Raw genomic sequence first — 21961 nt, 5'->3', positions numbered from 1 at the left:
TTTCATGGTGTAAATACTACCACCATAACATGCCAATTTTCATGGTGTAAATACCACCACCATAACAAACTTCAGGCCACTTGTCTGACATCAAATGGCTTACAAAACTCCTGAAAATTGAACAGTAGGCTTTGGTGAGCCCATACAAACTGATTCCAACACACTAGGTAGGGGTGTGTGTGTAACAGGTGTTATAAAAAGAACAGAATTCTAATTTTAGTTATTCTTAAAATATAATTTAGCATCAAAGACTACTTCTGCTAGGAATATTCTTTTAATAGTAAATTAAAAGGGCATTTTTAAAAGCATGTAGTCCAAGTAGACTTCTTAACGGGCAAGACTAAATAAGAATGACTTGCTCATAAGGTATATTACAGCCTCTGGCCCCCTGGGGTGCTAAGTCCTTCACTGTTACTAACCTGCTCCTCATCACCCTAGGATTGCCCCAAGTCCCTCAAGTCATTTACTGGATTTTAAGCTTTTCACAAATGTATTTGTTTTTTCCTAACATAAAAGTTGTAAAATTCTAAAAAGAGTTTAATTGTTTTATTTGATAATTTCCCCCCAAAGGTGTTTTTTTGTTTTGTTTTGTTTTGTTTTTAAGATGGAGTCTCGCTGTGTCACCCAGGCTGGAGTGCAGTGGCGCGATCTCGGCTCACTGCAAGCCCCGCCTCCCAGGTTCATGCCATTCTCCTGCCTCAGCCTCCCGAGTAGCTGGGACTACAGGCCCCTGCCACCATGCCCGGCTAATTTTTTGTATTTTTAGTAGAGACGGGGTTTCGCCGTGTTAGCCAGGATGGTCTCGATCTCCTGACCTTGTGATCCGCCTGCCTCGGCCTCCCAAAGTGCTGGGATTATAGGCGTGAGCCACCGTGCCCGGCCCCCCACAAAGGTTTAGCCAGTTGTGGTTCTCACTAACTAAATAACGAAATGGGGTGAAGAGGGGTGATCCAATCTTTTTGCAGTGATTCTTTGAGGTTTGGGCTCAGCACCTTAACCTGAAAAAGGCCATACTGTACTGCTGAAATGTATTAACATCTGCAAAAAAACAACTATTTTAAAAAGACAAAAAGCTTCTATATTTTCAAAGTAGTTAATCTCTCCAATATTTATCAGACAGCATAATTCTTAGATTTATATGAAGGAAGCAATCATTTTGATAAAAAGTTAATACAACTATTTTTAATATCAAAGACATGAGAAATAAATGATCTTTATAACATATCACTTGTTCTATTACTTTATAACAACTAGCGTGAGAATTTTGTGTTATTTTGTTTTAATTTGTCAAGGTATTTGGACAAATGTGTGACTGAAATATATATATGTTTTATATATATAATATATTAAATGACACTTCAAAAACATAGAGAAGCCATGAACTCTTCCTATTTGCTCAGTATTAAAATAAGCATTTCTCATGAAATAGTAAAAATTATAATAAAGATTATTATTATTTCTAATATGCATTCAGCACTTACTATATATTTTAAGCATTTACATACACTTTACATGGAAGCACTTTAGAACTAATTTAGTTCTCACAATAATCTTGTAAGTTTGAGAAACCGTTACTTAAAGAGATGAAGCAACTTGTACAATATCATTCTCTGTTACGTATGATTCCAGATTCTGGCTCTGAAAAAAAGTTTGCTTTTGTTTTCAGTTAAACAGAGATTTTGAATTTAATCCATTATGTAGGTACAAACTTAACAAGTTTCAGGACATTACGTAGGTACTAACTTAACAAATTGAGGGACACCTAAAAGTAAAAGATGAGAACAATGGCACCTGACCAGCCATTGTCCTGGGTCAGGCATTTCAACTTTTATTGCCAGATTTGCCAATTAGATCACAATATCTGAATTAAGGGAGATGCTATGTCCACTCTACTCTCAACTCATCAGAGCATACCTGATGTATCACACTTATTGCTGGATCCTGAAACTAGCCTACTCAAGTTACAGTAACAAGAAGGGTAAGGAGACATGAAATCAGGTTATAGAGTGAGTAAGTGAGGAACAACGAAGGGTTAGCCTAGAGAAAGGAAAACATGGAGGAAACCTGAGCATCTCCCGTAGATGGGTTGTTCTGCATAAGACGGGTTCAACTTGTTCTTTATGAGCCCAAAGGCTAAAATAGAAGCAGGGTGTGGAAACTTTTTAGTTAGTTACAGCTCAATGTAAGGAAGGAGTTTGTAATAGTCAGAGCTGACGACAAAGATAGAAGCTGCCATCATAGGAGACGATGAGGGGGATCACTGAGGGTTTCCAAGAACAGGCTAGGTGAAGACTTTCAAGGAGGTATTCCCAAAGGATTCCATTATTCAGAAAGCATTTGCACTAGTTGACCTCCAGTGGCCCCTCCGATGCTGAGCTTGTACTATATGACTCTACCATCTTCTATTTGAAACATTAGAAAAAAAAAAAAATGTAAGAGCAAGAGCCTTGCGGTGGACACCAGGGAAAAAATGTCAAAAGCAAAGAATCTTTTTAGGTTCAGATTTCTCAGGAAATTCTGAGGTCAGAGTTTTGAGAAGATAAGTTCTGACTTGTATTTCCCTACTTCGTGTGAGGACTGGGGTAAGAAAATGCCTGGTTCTTCAGTATTAGTCAGTGTATTACCCAAATACGATTTATACACCTACTCTACAAGTTTGGAAAGAAATTAACAATGCGATCAAGCCTTACAGGAAAGATGCAGCAGTGATTACAGTCTTTAATAGCAGATCTACAGAGAGAAATAGAAGCAAGAGATTTGACTAAAAAAGAAATGGTTAGAAGGTGATATTGTTTTTCCTAAGGTGAAATCAAGAGTAACCAAATTATAACTACACAAGCATTTTACCTTTTCAAAATAAAGTACTTTAAAAATAATATGCTTCTTTCATAAATGCAATTTATCTTCCTTTAAAAAGATTCCAAAGAACAGCACTTAGGTTAATGAAACAAAACGAAACGTAGTATTACCACCCACTTTAAAAGGCTTCAGCAGTCATACTAACGCTAATCTACTTTCCAGCAGAAGAATTTTAGAATCAATTCAGAAACTGATATTGGCAGTAATCAAAAATATTTTATCAAAGTATTTGTTCATTTAGTAAAAATCCGTTCAATACTTACAATGTATATTCACGGAAGATGCAGTGGTAAACAAAGACAGATCATGTTACCCTCCATCAAGTTTTCAGCTTGGAGGGAGGAAGACATTGATCAAAAGTTATTCAATATTCGTTGAATGAATTAATGAACGAGTGAACTGCCGAAAGCACAGTGGATGGGAGGAAGTGACTGGGGAAGAAGGAGACAAAGAAAACTTCTCTAAGAAAGGATGTCACATTTAAATCAAATCATGATATTTCCCTTCTTGGAGGAATTTAGGAGCAGACTACTTAGATGGCTTAGTTGTAGTACTATGTAAAGAAGTAAGTGGAACCACCACACCCATTTACGTCTCACAACTGTATGATTCAGGTTGTTGAATACAAGACACACAGGTTTTGGCTTTGGAACAACAAAATACAACTGGAAAGATGAGGAAAGAGACGACTATTTATTAAATCATCAAATAATCAAGTAGGTGAAAGTAGATTCACTTAGCACTAACACATATTTTCTTTAATGTACTGATATGGTTTGGCTGTGTCCCCATCCAAATCTCATCTTGAATTGTAGTTCCCATAATCCCCACATGTGGGAGGGACTCAGTGGGAGGTAACTGAATCATGGGGGCAGGTTTTTCCTGTGCTGTTCTCATGATAGTAAATAAGTCTCATGAGATCTGATGGTTTCATACAGGGCAGTTCCCTTGCATATACTCTCTTGCCTGCTGCCATATAAGACATGCCTTTGCTTCCCCTTCACCTTCTGCCATGACTGTGAGGCCTCCCCAGCGATGTGGAACTGTGAGCTCATTAAGCCTATTTTTCTTTATAAATTACCCAGTCTCAAGTATTTCTTTATAGCAGTATGAAAATGGACTAATATATATACCCTAAATGAACTATATTTTCCAAATTCCAAAGTCCCTATGAAGTATACAAACAAAACAAAAATATTATTGTTTTTTGTTTTGTACAAACAAAAAACAGAGATTTTGTTTTTTTGTTTCAGTTAAACAGATTTTGTTTCAGTTAAACAGAGATTTTGAATTTGATCCATTATGTGGGTACAAACTTAACAAACAAAACAAAAAAACAATAATATAAAATATTATATGGCCAACTGCATGTGATAGGATCCCAAGGGTATGGTTCAATGAAGAATGGATCCTCTTCTACATGGGAGTAGTAATTTTGCACATTATTGGTGATAATATTGCATAGACATTTTATAGAAGTTCAAAAATATCTAACTAGAATTGAGTGGAAGAAGGTTAAAAAAAAAAAAGGATGTGACTTCTATTTCAATTTTACCCTAGGTTAAGTGAAAACTGCAAATCAGAAACAACAGGCTGTGCCACTATGGAACATACAGCTTATTCTTAATTATATAGAATGGTGGACCACAGGAGTGGCATGGATAATTGAAATTCAAAGACAAAATTTAAAACTCATTCCTTGCTTCCTACCAAGACATTTTCTTGAATTGTTAGTAGAGCAGCAACATAGAGTGATATGGATTTTACTTAAGTTCACCCCCCAACTGTCTAACTTTTGTTAACTCTCAGGGGAAAAGCCAAAAGGTCAAACTACCAGTTCATAAAGCAGAGGAAAAAAACAAAGGAAACAATTAGTTTAGATCATGCAAATATTAAACAGGCAGCCTCTTGACAGTCAAGAAGTTTACTTGCAGGGACCAACATGTTGGCTTGGAATGCCATACACACAAGATACATTGTCATTCATACATGAACATGCCATTTTCCAGAATGGTTGAGCAGTATATTCAACAGCACAATAGAGATGTTGTGCCCTGGATAGCTAGTGTACACTGTCATTATAGCTCAAGTTATGTAACTGACTAGACAATATTTGCATCAAAGCAAATTTCTTTGTACCACTTTTCAAAATTTTAACCTTAACAATTATTGAAGAATTTTTCTAACAAGACCCACCTGTTTTGTATAAGGGATCGAGATACCAAGCTCTCTTTCATCCTGCAAGCCCACTGTAAGTGTGCAATGCCACCAGTTTGAATTTCATCTCCTTGGGTTAAAGCAACTATAATATCCTCGTCACGTTGTTGTAAGGATTTAGAAATGCTGAGTATAAAATTTCTACTTAGTAACAATCAATGTGGATTTGAATGATTCTAATCTACCCTAGGAGGTGTTAACTTATGGGAATTTATTAAAACAATAAACTCAGGCAATAGGAATGAGGAGGAAAGGGAGAGAGATGGTACAGAGGGCACTCTCCAGGGGAGGTGAGCCCTAAGGAATCTCTTCAAAGTCGGCCTGGACTTGGAAGCTAGGTGGAAAGGCAGTACAGGTGACAACTTGTGGCAAGGTGAAAGGAGCTGAAGACACATCAACTGCTTAAATAATTATGTCCTGGCCCTAAAATAAAAAGATCTGTCCTAATGAGTCAAATGCCTAATGAGGCATTTTCAAAGACTACCTCTAATTACTTCACAGTTTGTTTAATCATCTGTTTTTTTCATTCTTTAAATTCTTTGGCTTGGCTATTGTATCTCAGAAAAAGTTAACATACTGCCTGAGTATTCATTAGGAATAGAATTCATTGGATTATGCTTCTAATGCACTCTAATTTTTAAATTTTCTTTCATTGAAATGAGTTTTCTTAATATGCTATGCTTCCAGAAAAAAAACTAGTATAATATCAGTAAAGTTATTTCTCCAGTTTCCCATGACTACTTTCATGTATTATTAGATATTTCAAACATTTGCATAATCACTTTCTTTTGTTTCTCAATAATTCATGGGATATTAAAAGGCAAGACAAAGAAATACACTAAGAGGTTTTAAATTCAACATGTTAAAGAAAACAGGAATGCTGACTCATTAAGAATGAAATAAAGACAATAACTAATACAACTTTCTCTGGAGAGACTCCCCAGTAGCAATTCTAACACTCTCCCTTCAAATACTATAAGGTTAAGTACTGTCATTGTTCCCCATTTTACAGAAAAGAAAGAAGTTCAGATTAACTACCATGCTCAAGGTCATACCACGGGCAGCACAGAGGTTACAATCAAGGTCTATCTGCCTCCAAAGTCTCCGTACCACAATGTCATTGACTGTAAAGCATTGGTAAGATGATTACATCATGATATATCATTACACTATGTAATTTATGTAATTATAGATTATTATTATTAGTGTTATCACAGCCTCTAAATGTTTCAGGTCACGGAGCTATAAATTATCTGGTTCACTTAATGCTACTTAATGTTCTTTCCTTCTCTTCTTTCATATCTACAAACTCACCTTAACCTACTAAGCATTTCCTCACATGTTCCTGCCTATAGTTCCCTCCTTGCTGTCTTTAAGCCTCCCTCCTAGTTCATAGGTTCCTTCTTGCCTACATCATTGCAACAGTTCCTAATTTGTCACCTTGCCTATCTTCAGTCTTCCCTCCAACCCAATTAACTGATCTTGTCTATCTTCCGTCTTCTTTCCAATCCCTCAATGACTGCCTTAGCTGTCAGCAGGAATTAACTATACTCTGAAAACTCTTGGCAGTTCTATGGGGCTACCAGAGGTAGTGCTGTTGAGGTTTCTGGTCATCTCATACCCGCCATTTTGTCTAAAGCAGCTATGCTTTTATATGTATTTTTTATATTGGGATTAGGGGAAGAATTTATTTTAGATAGAGTTTACTGGTTTTATTTTACATTTTAAAAGCTACTGATCTCCTGAATAAAATCAAACTCTAAGATTCATGAATTTCCACAAATAGTCTCAAACTACTTTTCAAACTTATCTCTACAAATCCCTTCCAAAAACCTTTGTTTTTTATAAAACAAGGATAAGCCTGTGCCTCTTTTTACACTACTTCCCAACACCACCTTGTTCTTTTTCTATGCCTCCTCTTGTATTGGCCTTGAAAACCAAATTAACACCCCATTTTATCCATAGTGAATCTTGGACCCCACTCTACTTTTGTGGCCCTACCTCCTCTGTTCTTGTAGTTTTTCTTTCCAGTGCCATTCATTTGGCCACTATGATGTGCTACCTTATACATATACTTACACCTAGGTTCCTCCCCACTTGCTGTGGCCTGAAACTTCTCTCCAGTCTGGAAACAATCAGAAGGCTCACCCCAATTTTTTTCCCTTTCTTACAAAATACCATCCTGCACTGATTGATGTCCAAGGTTTAAAGACAACAGTGTCATGTCCAGTGTTTTGTCCAGTTTTTGTTTGTTATTATATTTTCTGGTGGGAAGGTAAATGTAGCCCTTATTATTCCACCTTGGCCAGAAGCAGAAGTTTCCAATAATTATTTTGGTCATCTGTTTAACAAAATCCTTTAACCTTGTCTTTTCTCATTAACAAACTATCAATTTGAAATTCTTAGTTTCTTCTTCTAGAGTTTTGCTGGCATGGACCTTATTAGGATTTCCCTTTCTTTTCCCATAAAGTGTAACAAGCAAAAACAATTTCAAGCCCAACTGAGAAAAATTAGAGGGTGGGGAAGTAAAGATTACGTTTAGTAGATAAAGGGTGCCCAATTTACCACCCCCCAACTTCTCCTACATGGCAAGTTTAGGGGGCCTCATTTCCTCAAAGTTGCTCTCCCCAAGCCTTAGAATGAACTATGGTTCATTGCTTCCAATCAGCAAGTCTTGCCTTCCCCACCTGCTGACCATGAGAACATTTCCATCTTCATTCATCTAATGATGCTCTCTGATACAGATTACAATGACTGGGAGACAAGGTTGTTGTCTATCCATTTACAGTGGAGCTTGGGAGGACAGCACAGTCCCGATGACCTCAGATGAAGGGTCACAATGCAAATATTACTCTTTCTTTATTAAATGTGATAATATACCCTGCTGTAGGAGCAGGTTCCCAAGGCAAGTTGGAAAGGTCCTCCTGTTTCATGTTACATAATGAAAAAGGGCACAGATTGATGTGACTGATCTCTAGGATTTGAATACATCCCAAAGTAAGACTGTTCTGTTTCAGAATCTTCTAGAAGTTCAGAATCACTAAGAAATTCAGAATCACCTAAAGTTACAGAAATTTAGAAAAGCTGATGACCAAGGAGAGATTTCATCATTTGTTGGAGTATATTAAAGTGAGCTGTTCTTTGTAGGATGTTTTTTGGAAAATATTGAAATCTGTAATGAATTAACTAATTGGTGTAATACTCATCTGTTAATTCTTGGTTTCCCAGCATCTTAGCTGCCGTCCTACATTTGGCGAATTCCCTAGTATGTGAGTTGGTGGGTGTCAGGACCTGCTTTCCATCACAAAAGCTACAAGGACAATTACTGTTTTCTGTGGCTCCAGACTCTAGGGTGAAGGTAGGTGACCTGGGACCCACCTGCATGCAGCCTGCTCCCTGTGACTGTGAAGTCTGGACATAGGACAATTCAGTCTGCTGTCCTGTGGTGGATCTGCAGTCCAGGAGTGAAGGCAGTGGCTCCTGCCAGGCTGCCCCCAAGGCACCACACTGGTGAAGTGCTGGCTGCTATGCTATGCTGACTGCCTCTTGGTTTCCACCTGTTTTCCAAGCCTGGTTATTCATCCTTCACATTAAATCTGTGATCTAACCAAAATTACTTCAGTAATTTCTTTTTCTGCTGAAGTGAGAACCAGTCTGTCTTGCTTGCAATCAGTAATAATAATAATGATGATGATGATGATAAACTAACATTTATTGAGCACTCGCCATATCCCAAGTGCTCATCTAAGCTCTTGACTAAGTTACATCATGTAATTTTCAAAGCCACAAGGTAGGTGCTATTAGTATTCCTTGTTACAGCCAAGGAAGCTGACACATGAAGCTGGGGTTTGAACCCAGGCAGGCTGATTTCAGAGCCCATAATTTTAATTACCATGGCATAACTGCCTTAGAAAACACTGACTGGCACAATCTGTAGAAACCTACATGCACTGTCAATCAATATAAATGTGTTCTGTGTTTACATATGGGGCTCCAGAATCCTGAGAGGGCAAGCTATTATATAAGCCAGGGCCTCTATTGATCCATTATGGATATGATCATGATTCTGTAATTGCTGGAATTATCAGCTATAACATTTCTTATTAGAGATTACAAATTGCACACATCCTGGTCTAGAAATTCTTTTTTAAAAATAATTTCCCTGTTTTCCCAGTGATGCTTTTATTTTTGGAAATTATTTACCTATTGATAGATTCTAGTGCTTGAATATCCGATGTAATAAAATAGGCTATTATTCTGCACATGGAGCAGACAGGCTAAAACTGCTGTCTCCTACCAAAATTAGCTCTCAAAATCATCTTCATCATGATTTTTTAAAGGTACTACAACTGGTTGAGAATGGTTAAAAGAGCCCCCAAGGAATGGAAGAATGTCATGTATCACTTATGTAAAATGTACACATGCTCATACATTTCGAATCAATTTTAATTTTATTCATTCACTTAATACAACAAAGTTATTGAGAGTCAGGCACTGCTCTGGGGCAAAAAGACAAATCCCTACCCTCGCGACGTCATATTTTTGTGAGGAAGTTAGACAATAAACAAATAAATATATGATATCTGATAATGGTAAGTGCTAGGGGAAAAAACAAAGTGGAAAGCAGGCGGAGAGGGTGTTTAGATCAGGGACTACTACTTCTCGGTGTTGTAGAAACCAGAATGAAGTGAGAAGGGTGAACGAACAACACACAAATGCTGACACTGGGAAGGAAATGGTTTCAAAGGTTTCTAGTAAGAGCCAAAGACCAGAGAGGTCACAGCAGCCTGAACAAGGAAAAAGTAAGACAAGGGAGGCCAATCCCACAGGGCCATGCCAGCTAAGGTGAGAGCTTTGCATTATACTCTGAAAGAGATGAGAAGCCACTGCTTTCCACAGAGCAGAGGAGTGCCAATGATAGGGTTTATAGCTTTGGAAGAACTCTGGGCTCTTGGAAGAACTCAAAGAGCAAAAGTTACAAAATAAGTTAGGAAGCCATTGCAGTTGATGAGGTAACAGGGGGTTTGTATTAGGGTGATTTTAAAAATGCTGAGAAGTGGCTGAGTTTAATGTATTTTGAAAGTAAAGCCAATAAGACATGCTGATGGATTGGATGTGGAATGTCAGGAAAGAGATAAACAATTGTGATTAAGAGTTTGAGGGCTCTAATGGAAAAAGAAGACAACATACAATAAAAGATGGGTAATATAAGCAGAAAGATAGAAATTTTAAGAAAGAATCAAAAGCAAATGCTAGAAATGTAAAAATGGTGTAAGAGAAATGAAAAATGTCTTTGAGGACTAATCAATTGATTCAACACGGCCAAGGAAATAATCAGTGAGCTGAAAGATAAGTCAACAGAAACGTCCCCAACTGAAATGTAAAGAATCAAAAGAATGAAAAAGCAAAAGGTATAACAAACATATGCATAATTGGAATACCAGAAAGAAAAAAAAGAAAGGCGAAGAAGAAATATTTGTTAGTAATGGCTGAGAACTTTTCAAAATTAATGACAGACACCAAACCACAGATCCAGGAAGCTCAGGGAGTATCAAGAAGATAAATGCATGCCACTCCTTACAAAAAAAACAAAACAAACAACACCTAGGCATATTGTATTCAAACTGTAGAAAAACCAAAGACAGGGAGAAAATCTTGAAAAAGCCAGAGCCAGGGCAGGGAAGCACCTAACTATAGAGAACAGGATGAAATACAGCAGATTTCTATTCAGAAACCATACATTAATAAAGAAAGTGAAGTAAAATATATAAAATGTTGAAAAAAAGTGACCAATCTAGAATTCTAGATGCAGGGAAATTATCCTTCAAAAGTGAAGGAAATATTAAAAAAAAATCAGACAAAAATTCAGAGAATTCATCACCAGCTGACTTGCCCTGCAGAATATGTTAAAAGATGTTCCTCAAGAGAGAGGAAGGTGATATAAGTCAGAAACTTGGATCTACATAAAGCATGGAAGATAATCAGAGAATGCATGAATTAAGGTAAAATAAAAGGAAATTTATTTTACACAGGATTCTAAATTCTTTCTAAATTCTTAATTGATGTAAACAATAACTGCCTGTTTAAAATCATAATAGCAGCAATGTACAGGTGATTATAGTATATAGGTAAGTGAAATGAAATAAATGACAGCTATGTCACAAGGGACAGTAGGGAGGAATTGAGAATACTATGTTATAATATCCCTATATTTCATGTAAAAAGGAATAGTGTTATTTGAAGGTGTATTTAGAATACTTAAAAATGTATACTGTGAACTTTAGCGGCACCACTACAAAAATTCTTTAAAGAAGTATAGTTAGGCCGGGCGCGGTGGCTCACTCCTGTAATCCCAGCACTTTGGGAGGCAGAGGCCAGTGGATCACCTGAGGTCAGGAGTTTAAGACCAGCCTGACCAACATGGAGAAACTCCGTCTCTACTAAAAATACAAAATTAGCCGGGCATGGTGGCACATGCCTGTAATTCCAGCTATTCGGGAGACTGAGGCAGGAGAATCGCTTGAACCCAGGAGGCAGAGGTTGCGGTAAGCCAAGATCGCACCATTGCACTCCCGCCTGGGCAACAAGAGGAAAACTCTGTCTCAAAAAAAAAAAAAAAAAGAAGTATAGTTAATACTCTAAGAGAAAAGATAAAATGGTATTACATACATTGCTCAAATAAAACTACGAAAGACCAAAAAGAAGCGTTTGGCAACAAATATGAAACAGTTAACAAACACAGGTTTATTTTTATTCAAATATATCAATACTTGCTTTAAATATAAATTGTTTAAATACACCAGTTAAAAGATGGAAATTGTCAGATTGAATTTTAAGAAAGACCAAACTATATGTTGTCTACAAAAAGCCCCACTTATTGATTTATTTATTTTGATTCTCCTGCCTCAGCCTCCTGAGCAGCTGGGACTACAGGTGGCTGCCTCCACACCCAGCTAATTTATTTTTACTTTTTTATTTTTATTTATTTATTTTTTATTTTACTTTAAATTCCGGGATACATGTGCAGAATGTGCAGTTTTGTTACATAAGTATACATGTGCCATGGTGGTTTGCTGCACCTATTAACCTGTCATCTAGGTTTTAAGCCCAGCATGCAAAATACTTTATTTGGTATTTATCCTAGTAACAATGCCCACTTTAAATGTAATAACTCTGATATGTTAAAAGTAAAGGAATGGAGAAAGATACACCATGCTAACATTCACAAAAATAAAGCTGGAGTGGCTATGTTAATTTCATGCAAAGCAGACTACCAAAGAAGGAAAAGTACCAAGGATAAAGATGACGATAAAGGGGTCAATTGTTCAAGATGATACAACAATCGTAAATATGTGTATATATGTGTATACCTAACAAAAGTGAATCAAAACACATGAAGCAAAATGATTGAAACTAAAAGGGGAAATAGACAAGCCCAAACCATTATTATACTTAGAAACCTCACCATTCCGCTGTCAGTAATTGCTAGTGCAAGCAGGCAGAAAATTAATACAGATATAGTTGACCTAAACGGTATGATTAATCAACATGATCTAATTAATATTTATAGAATACTCCATCAAACCACAACTTAATACACATTCTTCTCAAGTTCTGATGGAATACGCACCAAGATAGACCACATTCTGGGTCACAAAACACCCGTAACAAATTTAAAAGAATAGAAATTGTACAAAGTAGGCTCTCACACCAAATTGGAAATAAATTAGAAATCAACAAAAAGATAGCTGGAAAATATCGAAATATTTAGAGATTAAACAACACACTTTTAAAGAACGTATGAGTCAAAGAAAAAGCCTCAAAATAAATGGTAAACTATTTTGAGCTAAATGAAGATAAAAATAGAACATCAAAATTTGTGGGATGCAGGAAAAGCAGTGCTTAGAGAAAAATTCATAGCATTAAGTAAATATATTAGATAAGAAAAATATATAATATCAATAACCAACCTAAGCCACCACCTTAGGAAACTAGAGAAGAAAAAAACTAGATAAGCTTAAAGCAAGCAGAAGAGAAAGAATAATATAGACAGTTCCCAACTTAAGATGGTTTGATTTATGATTTTTTTTGACTTCACAATGGTGCAAAAGTAATATGCATGCATTCAGTAGAAACTGTATTTTGAATTTTCAATTTAGATCTTCTGTGCTAGCAATATATGGAACAATACTCTCACTTAATGCTCGGCAGCAGCAGCAAGCCACAGCTCTCAGTCAGCTATGTGATCATCGGGGTAAACCATCAATACTCTATAGTGTGTTTTGTTGCCAGATCATTTTGCTCAACTGTAGGCTAATGTATGTGTTCTGAGCACATTTAAGGGAGGTTAGGCTAAGCGATAATGTTTGGTAGGTTAGATGCATTACATAAGTCAAAAGACTTATGATATTTTCAAATTACAGTGGATGTACTGGGACACAACCCCACCATAAGTCAAGGAGCATCTGAAATTAGAGCAGATGCCAATAAAATTGAAAACAGAAACATGATAAAGAAACTCAGTGAAACAAAAACTGGTTCTTTTAAAAGAGCAATAAAATTGATAAACTTCTATTCAAGCTAATTAAGAAAAAGAAGCCGGGCACGGTGGCTCACGCCTGTAATCCTAGCATTTTGGGACGCCGAGGCTGGCAGAGCACTTGAGGCCAGGAGTTCAAGACCAACCTGGCCAGCATGGTAAAACTTCATCTCTACTAAAAATACAAAAAAAAAAATTAGCCAAGTGTATTGGAGCATGCCTGTAATACCAGCTACTCGGGAGGCTGAGACATGAGAAGCACTTGAACCCAAGAGGCAGAGGTTGCAGTGAGCAGAGATCACACCATTGCACTCCAGCCTGGGTGGCAGAGTTAGACTCTGGCAAAAAAAAAAAAGAGAGACAGAAAACATAAATTACCAATATCATAAATGAAAGAGAAGTCACCACGACAGGTCTCTTGGAGATTAAAAGTATAATAAAGGAATATTATGAACAACTCTATGCTCACGAATTTGATAATTTGGATGAAATGGACCAATTCCTTGAAATACACAAACTACCAAAACTCACACATGGAGAAATAAATAGCCTAAATATCTCTATTGGTATTAAATATATTGATTCAATAACTAATTACCTTCTAAAAAAATCATCTGGCTCAGGTGGTGGCAAGATTACTTCTAACAAATCTTCAAGAAAGAAATTGTGCCAATTCTCTACAATCTCTGTTAGTAAACAGGCAGAGAAAACACATCCTAACTCATTCTGAGTCTAGAATTATCCTAATAGCCAAATCAGATAAAGATATTATAAGAAAGTAAAACCATCACGCCTGTAATCCCAGCACTTTGGGAGGCCGAGGCGGGCGGATCACGAGGTCAGGAGACCGAGACCATCCTGGCTAACACGGTGAAACCCCGTCTCTACTAAAAATACAAAAAATTAGCCGGGCGTGATGGCGGGCGCCTGTAGTCCCAGCTATTCAGGAGGCTGAGGCAGGAGAATGGCGTGAACCCGGGAGGCGGAGCTTGCAGTGAGCCGAGATCGCGCCACTGCACTCCAGCCTGGGCGACAGAGCGAGACTCCGTCTCAAAAACAAAAAAAAAAAAAAAAAAAAAAAAGTAAAACCAGAGACCAATATCTCTCCTGAGCACTGGCACAAAATCTCACCAAAATGTTAGCAAGACAGAACAAACGATGCATAAAATAAATTATACATCATGAACAAATGGGATTTATTCCATGTCTGAAGGCAAATTCAACATTTGAAAATAAATCAATATAATCTGCCACATTAACGGTGAAAATGGGAAAAGTCATATGATCATATTAATTGACACAAGAAAAGTATTTGACAAAATTCAACAGCTATTTATGATTAAAAACTCAGCAAATTCAGAATAGACAGAAATTTCCTCAATTTCATATAGGAAATTAAAAAAAAAAATAGCTAACATTATTCTTAATGACAAAAAACTAACCACTTTCCCCTGAAGATGAGGATAATTCTAAGATATCTTATCTCATTCCTCCTATTATACATTATGCTAGAAATACTAGCAAGTGCAATAAGGCAAAAAAAGAAATAAAAGATATATAGATTGGGAAGGAAGAAATAAAACATCTTTATTCACAGATGGCATGATTATCTATGCAGAAAATTCCAATGAATCAACAACAACAACAAAATCTCCCCTGGAACTAATAAGTAATGATGCCACGGTTAAAGGATCTAACGTCAATATACAAAAGTCAATTTCTTTCCTACATATCATCATGAATAACAGGAATTCAAAGTTTAGAAAATACCATTTATAATAGTACATTCAATACTAAGATATAAATTAACAAAGTATGTACAAGGCCTATATGTAAAAATCTATAAAACAATGAAAAATGAAAGAAGATCTTAAAATGATGAAGAGATAATAGTCAGAGATTGAAAGTTCAATATTGTTACATGTTCATATTATTCAATATTGATAAAATGTCAATTCTTCCCAACTTAATTAACAGATTCAGAGTAATCTAAATCCAATTCCCAATAATCTATTTTGTAGATATTGACAATTGATTCCAACATGTTTAAAGAAGGGCAAAAGACCTAGAATAGCCTTTAATACTGAAGAAGAACAAAATTCTGAAGAAGGTGGAGCACTTGCACTATTTCATTTCAAGACTTACCATAAAGGCTACAGTAATAAAAGCAGTATGGTACTGGTTAAAGTATAAACAGATGGACTAGTGAAACAGAGTAACAAGTCCAGAAATAGATCCACACAAATAAGGTCAACTGATCTTTGACAAAGAAGAGCCAATTAAATGAGAAAAAGGTCATCTTTTCAGAAAATATTGCGCTGATTACCCTTAAGATATATATAAAAAGAAAATGTTGCTGAAGCAACTGGACATCGACGTGGAAAAAGAAAAACTTATACACAAACCTTACACCTTAAACAAAACTTAAAGTGAATCATTGATCTAAACATATAATGCAAAATTATAAAACTACTTCTTGAAGAAAACAGAAAAAATTCTATATGATACTGAATTTGGTAGTAAGTTTTTATATACAACACCAATAGCACAATATGGAAGAAAAAAATTAATAAGTTGGGCTTCATTAAAATATAAATTTCTACTTTGAAAAAATTAAGAGAGTGAAAAGATAAGCCACAAACTGGGAGAAATTATTTGTGAAACACATGGCTGATAAAAGACTTGTAATCAAAATATACAAAAAAACTCCTCAAACTCAACAAAAAGAAAACAAAAACCCAATTTTATGTATGTGCGTATGTACGTATGTATGTATTTTGAGATGGAGTTTCATTCTTGTTGCCCAGACTGGAGTGCAATGGTTCAGTCTCAGCTGACTGCAACCTCCACCTCCTGGGTTCCAGTGATTCTCCTGCCTCAGCCTCCCAAGTAGCTGGGATTACAAGTGCCTGACACCATGTCCGACTAATTTTTGTATTTTTAGTAGAGACAGGGTTTCACCATGTTGGCCAGAATGGTCTCGAACTCCTGACCTCAGGTGATCTGCCTGCCTCAGCTTCCCAAAGTGCTGGGATTACAGGCGTGAGCCACTGCGCCCAGCCCAAAACCCCACTTTTAAAATGGGCAAAAGATCTGATGTACACCTCATTGAAGAATATATACAGTTGGCAACAAATGAAAAAATGCTACATATCACTAATCATTAGAGAAATGTAAATTAAAGCCATGATGAGATATCATCTCACACCAGTCAGAATGGCTATTATTAAAAACTAAAAAAACAAACAAACAAAAACAAAACAAAACAAAAAAAAACCAGATGCTGGGGAGGTTATGGAGAAAAGAGAAGACTTATACACTGCTGGTGGGAGTGTAAATTAGTTCACCCATTGTGGAAAGCAGTGTGGAAATCCCTCAAAGACCTAAAAGGAGAATTACCATTCAACCCAGCAATCCCATTCCTGGGTATATGCCCAGTGGAATATAAACTGTTCTACCATAAAGACACATGCACATGTAGGTTCATTGCAACACCATTCACAATAGCAAAAACATGGAATCAACCTAAATGCCCATCAATGGTATGCAGGGTTTAAAAAAAAACAATGTAGTACATAGACACCATGGAATACTATGCAGCCATTAAAAAAAGAAAGAAAAAAAAAAACACGAGAGCATGTCCTGTACAGGAACAAGGATGGAGCTGGAGGACATTATCCTTAGCAAACTAATGCAGGAGTGGAAAACCATATACTGCATGTTCTCACTTTTAAGTGAGAGATAAATAATGAGAACCAATGGGCATAAAGAGGGGAACAAGAGACACTGGGGCCTACGTGAGGGAACAGAGTGGGAGTAGGGAGAGGATCAGGAAAAAGAACTATCAAGAACTATGCTTAGTACCTGGGTGACGAGATGATCTGTACACCAAACCCCTGTGACACAAATTTGCCTGTATTAACAAATGTACATATGTACCCCAAATCTAAAATAAAAGTTACAAAATAAAATAAAAATAAAAATTAATTAAAAAAATACAGTTGGCAAAAAAAGTATGTGAAAATATCCTCAATATTTTTTGTCATTAAGAAATTGCAGGCCGGACGCCGTGGCTTATGTCTGTAATCCCAGCACTTTGGGAGGCCAGGGCGGGTGGATCACAAGGTCAGGAGTTCAAGACCAGCCTGGCCAATATGGTGAAACCCCATCTCTACTAAAAATACAACGATTAGCCGGGTATGGTGGCAGGCGCCTGTAATCCCAGGTACTTGGGAGCTTGAGGCAGAGAATTGCTTGAACCCAGGAGGCAGAGGTTGCAGTGAGCGAAGATCGTGCCACTGCACTCCAGCCTGGGCGACAGAGCGAGACTCCATCTCAAAAAAGAAAAAAAAAAAGAAAAAGAAATTGCAAATTAAAACAATCAAACACTACTACACATTTATTACAATAGTTAAAATCCAAAACACTGACAAAAATCAAATGCTGACAAGGATGTCGAGCATCAAGAACTCTCATTCATTGCTGGTGGGAATGCAAAATGGTACAGCTATTTTGGAAGATAGGTTGGCAATTTCTTATGAAGCTAAACACATTATTACCACAATGATGCAGAAATTGAATTCCTAGATATTTACCCAACTAATTTGAAAATACACATGCACACAAAAACCTGCACGAAAATGTTTAGAGCAGTTTCATTCATAATTGCCATGAATTTAGAAGCAATCAAGAGGTCCTTCATCAGTGAGTGGATAAATAAAAGTATTATTCAGTGATTAAAAAGAAATGAGCTATCAGGCCATGAAAATATATGGATGAAACTTACATGAATATTGCTAAGTGAAAGTAGCCAGTCTGAAAAAGCTACATATTGTATGATTTCAATTATATGATATTCTAGAAGAGACAAAAGAAAGATATTAAACAGACCAGGGGTTGTCAGGAGTTCAAGGTGGGAAGGAGGGGTTGAAATAGAGAAACACAGGATATTTTATAGAGTAGAGAAACTATTCTATGCTACAGCGATAGAAACTATTCTATTCCATAGGAACTATATTACTATAATGGTGATACAATACATTAAATACTTGTCAAAATCCATAAAGCTTTACAGAACAAAGAATAGACCACAATGTATCCAAACTTTAAAAGTTAATTTAGGATGTCAGGGGAAACTGGGATGGAATGCACAATATTACAAAAGAATTTAAATGTATGACAAATACATGAAGCAAACTCACTAATGGACTTAGGAAAATAAGGCGCTAACCTAAGTGACTTGGAAAATGAGTAAGTGGAATCTGTTAGAATGAAGGCAAAGGAACTGTATATAAACACTATACTCTAGTTGATAAAGTTGTTTTGTACATGAGTACAGATTAACAATTCTGAAACTTCCATAGAAGTATAGTGGAATTAAATAATTAAGTAAATAAATAGCAGATGGTAGGAGCCAGGTTTCTCACTATTGGTATAGGAAGTGACAGATAAGTAAGAGGAGAAGGCTAGAATGTTCCATGCTGTTGCAGGTTAGAATTGGAGACATCAGTAGGTACTCAGGTTTAGCCTAAGATAGATACAGATGGTTACAAATAGAAATATTTTTATGTGTGTGTAGATATATAGGTTGGTACACACACACATATCTCTTTGCACTATCAGCTTAGAGGATCTAGAAGTAACAACACACAATAACAACAAGTACACCAACAGCCCATATCTTGGTTTTCACTGAAGGAAATCATTGCTCCTTGGAGAAGAGGCTGATCATAGAACTGGGGCAAAAAATACAGAAGATAAGTCTGAACTATCTTGTAGTGACAGAAAGTAAGAAAAGGCTTTTAAAAAACCCTACAATGATACGTAAGAAGCCAAAGAGATACAGGAGCCAACTGAAAAATCTCCAAATGGCCAAAGCTGGAACAAGATGAGCTACAAAATAAAATAGTATTGGACTGTACCCAAAGCATAAATATTCATGGGTTCTAGATGGCTGATACTAATTGTTGACTAAATAAATTAATGGAGGAGAATAGACACTTCCAAATAATTTATAGAGCTACTCCACCCTTAAAGAGGTAGAGCATATCTTCTCACTCCTTAAATATGAGCTCCACTTAAGTCTTTAATCCATCTTGAATTCATTTTTGTATAAGGTGTAAGGAAGGGGTCCAGTTTCAATTTTCTGTATGTGGCTAGCCAGTTCTCCCAGCACCATTTATTAAATAGGCAATCCTTTCCCCATTGCTTGTTTTGGTCAGGTTTCTCGAAGGTCAAATCGTTGTAGATGTGTGGTCTTATTTCTGAGTTCTCTATTCTGTTCCATTGGTCTATGTGTCTGTATTTGTACCAGTACCATGCTGTTTTGGTTATTGAAGTTTTGTAGTATAGTTTGAAGTCCCCAAGAAGAAAATCTACGCAATAAATACCATTCAGGATATAGGCACAGGCAAAGATTTCATGACAAAACTGCCAAAAGCAATTGCAAAAAAAAGCCAAAATTGACAAATGGGATCTAATTAAACTAAAGATCTTCTGTACAGCAAAAGAAACAATCATCAGAGAAAACAGGCAACCTACAGACTGGGGGAAATTTTTTGCAATCTATCCATCTGACAAAGGTTTAATATCCAGAATCTACAAGGAACTTAGACAAATTTGCAAGAAAAGACAAACAACCCTATTAAAAAGTTGGCAGAGGACATGAACAGACACTTTTCAAAAGAAGACATTCATGAGGCCAAAGAACATATGAAAAAAGCTCAACATCACTGATCATTAGAGAAATGCAAATCAAAACCACAATGAGATACCATCTCACACCAGTCAGAATGGTGATCATTAAAAAGCCAAGAAACAACAGATGCTGGCGAGGTTGCAAAGAAATAGGAACACTTTTACACTGTTGGTTGGAATGTAAATTAATTAGTTCAACCATTGAGGAAGATGGTGTAGCGATTCCTCAAAGATCTAGAACTAGAAATACCATTCAACCTGGCAATCCCATTACTGGGTATATACCCAGTGAAATATAAATCACTCTATTACAAAGATACATGTATGCATATGTTCACTGCAGCACTATTCACAATAGTAAAGGCATGGAATGAAACCAAATGCCTATCAGTGATAGACTGGATAAAGAAAATGTGGTACATAAATCCCATGGAATACTATGCAGCCATAAAAAGGAAGGATATCATGTCCTTTGCAGAGACATGGATGGAGCTGGAAGCCATTATCCTCAGCAAACTAATGCAGAAACAGAGACCCAAACACCACATGTTCTCACTTAGAAGTGGGAGCTGAACAATGAGAACACATGGACACAGGGAGGGGAACAACACACACTGGGACCTGTCAGATTGGGGTTGGGGGAGGGAGAGCATTAGGAAAAACAACTAATGCATGTTGGCTTTAATGCCTAGGTGATGAGCTGATGGGTGCAGCAAACCACCATGGCACACGTTTAACTATGTAACAAACATGCACATGCTGCACATGTACCCCAGAACTTAAAATTAAAATTAAAAAAAAAATGAGCTGCACAAAATGGCTTCTTCCAAAAAGTACTGTATGGACAGGGAGAAGAAAAGAGTAACTGTATAATACAGAAACCTGACAAATACTATCTCAAGCCAGATGATCAAGGTTAATATCAACAGTGATAAGTCATATTGATGGCATGTACCCTTGATACGATGTGATGACAATCACACTTAACCTCTGTGGTCTTCCTCCCCAAAACACATTAAAGCCAGTCAAACCATGGGGAAAACATCAGACAAATTCAGACTGGGAGGCATTCTACAAAATGCCTTAACTACCTGGGGTATCAAAAACAATGAAAGTCTCAGAAACTGTCACAACCATAGCAAGCCTGGGAAGACATGACAACTATACATACCATATCCTAATGGGGTCCTGGGACAGAAAAAGAACATTAGAGGAAAACTTAGAAAATCTGAATAAAGTATAGATTTAGTTACTAATAATGAAACAATATTGGTTCATTAGTTATGATAGATGTACCATATAATGTAAGATGTCGATAATAGAGGAAACTGGGTGAGGCATATATGAGAACTCTCTTACTATCCTTGCAATAATTCTGTAAATCTAAAATAAATTTTTAAAGTTTGCTTTCTTTAAAAAAAAAGCAGTCAAGGGCAAGAAGTACTTTCATATAATATTAAAATTAGTTTTACGTTGCCCCTTCACTGTTTGGAATGACTAGTCTCTACCATTCATGCTGCTGTGTTGATGGCGCACAGCTGAATCATCCTACCTTAGAGTTTGAGTCAAAATATAATTTTATAATAATGATTGCATTGTATGTACTGAAGACCATGAAGTTGGTAAAGATGAAAAATTAAAGTTGTCAGA

The 21961-nt window shown here is 36.5% G+C and overlaps 1 protein-coding gene across 8 annotated transcripts in view; it reads right to left on the bottom strand.

The window, feature by feature from the left end:
* The window catches only part of ESR1 (estrogen receptor 1), a 447866-nt gene that overhangs the window by 159253 nt on the left and 266652 nt on the right, over positions 1-21961 (bottom strand). The window lies entirely within an intron of this gene.

The sequence above is a fragment of the Pan troglodytes genome, chromosome 5 (genome assembly GCF_028858775.2).
Source record: "Pan troglodytes isolate AG18354 chromosome 5, NHGRI_mPanTro3-v2.0_pri, whole genome shotgun sequence".
Lineage (NCBI taxonomy): Eukaryota > Metazoa > Chordata > Mammalia > Primates > Hominidae > Pan > Pan troglodytes.
The sequence above is the reverse complement of the archived record's forward strand: the minus strand, read 5'-3'. Positions and strand labels throughout refer to the sequence as shown.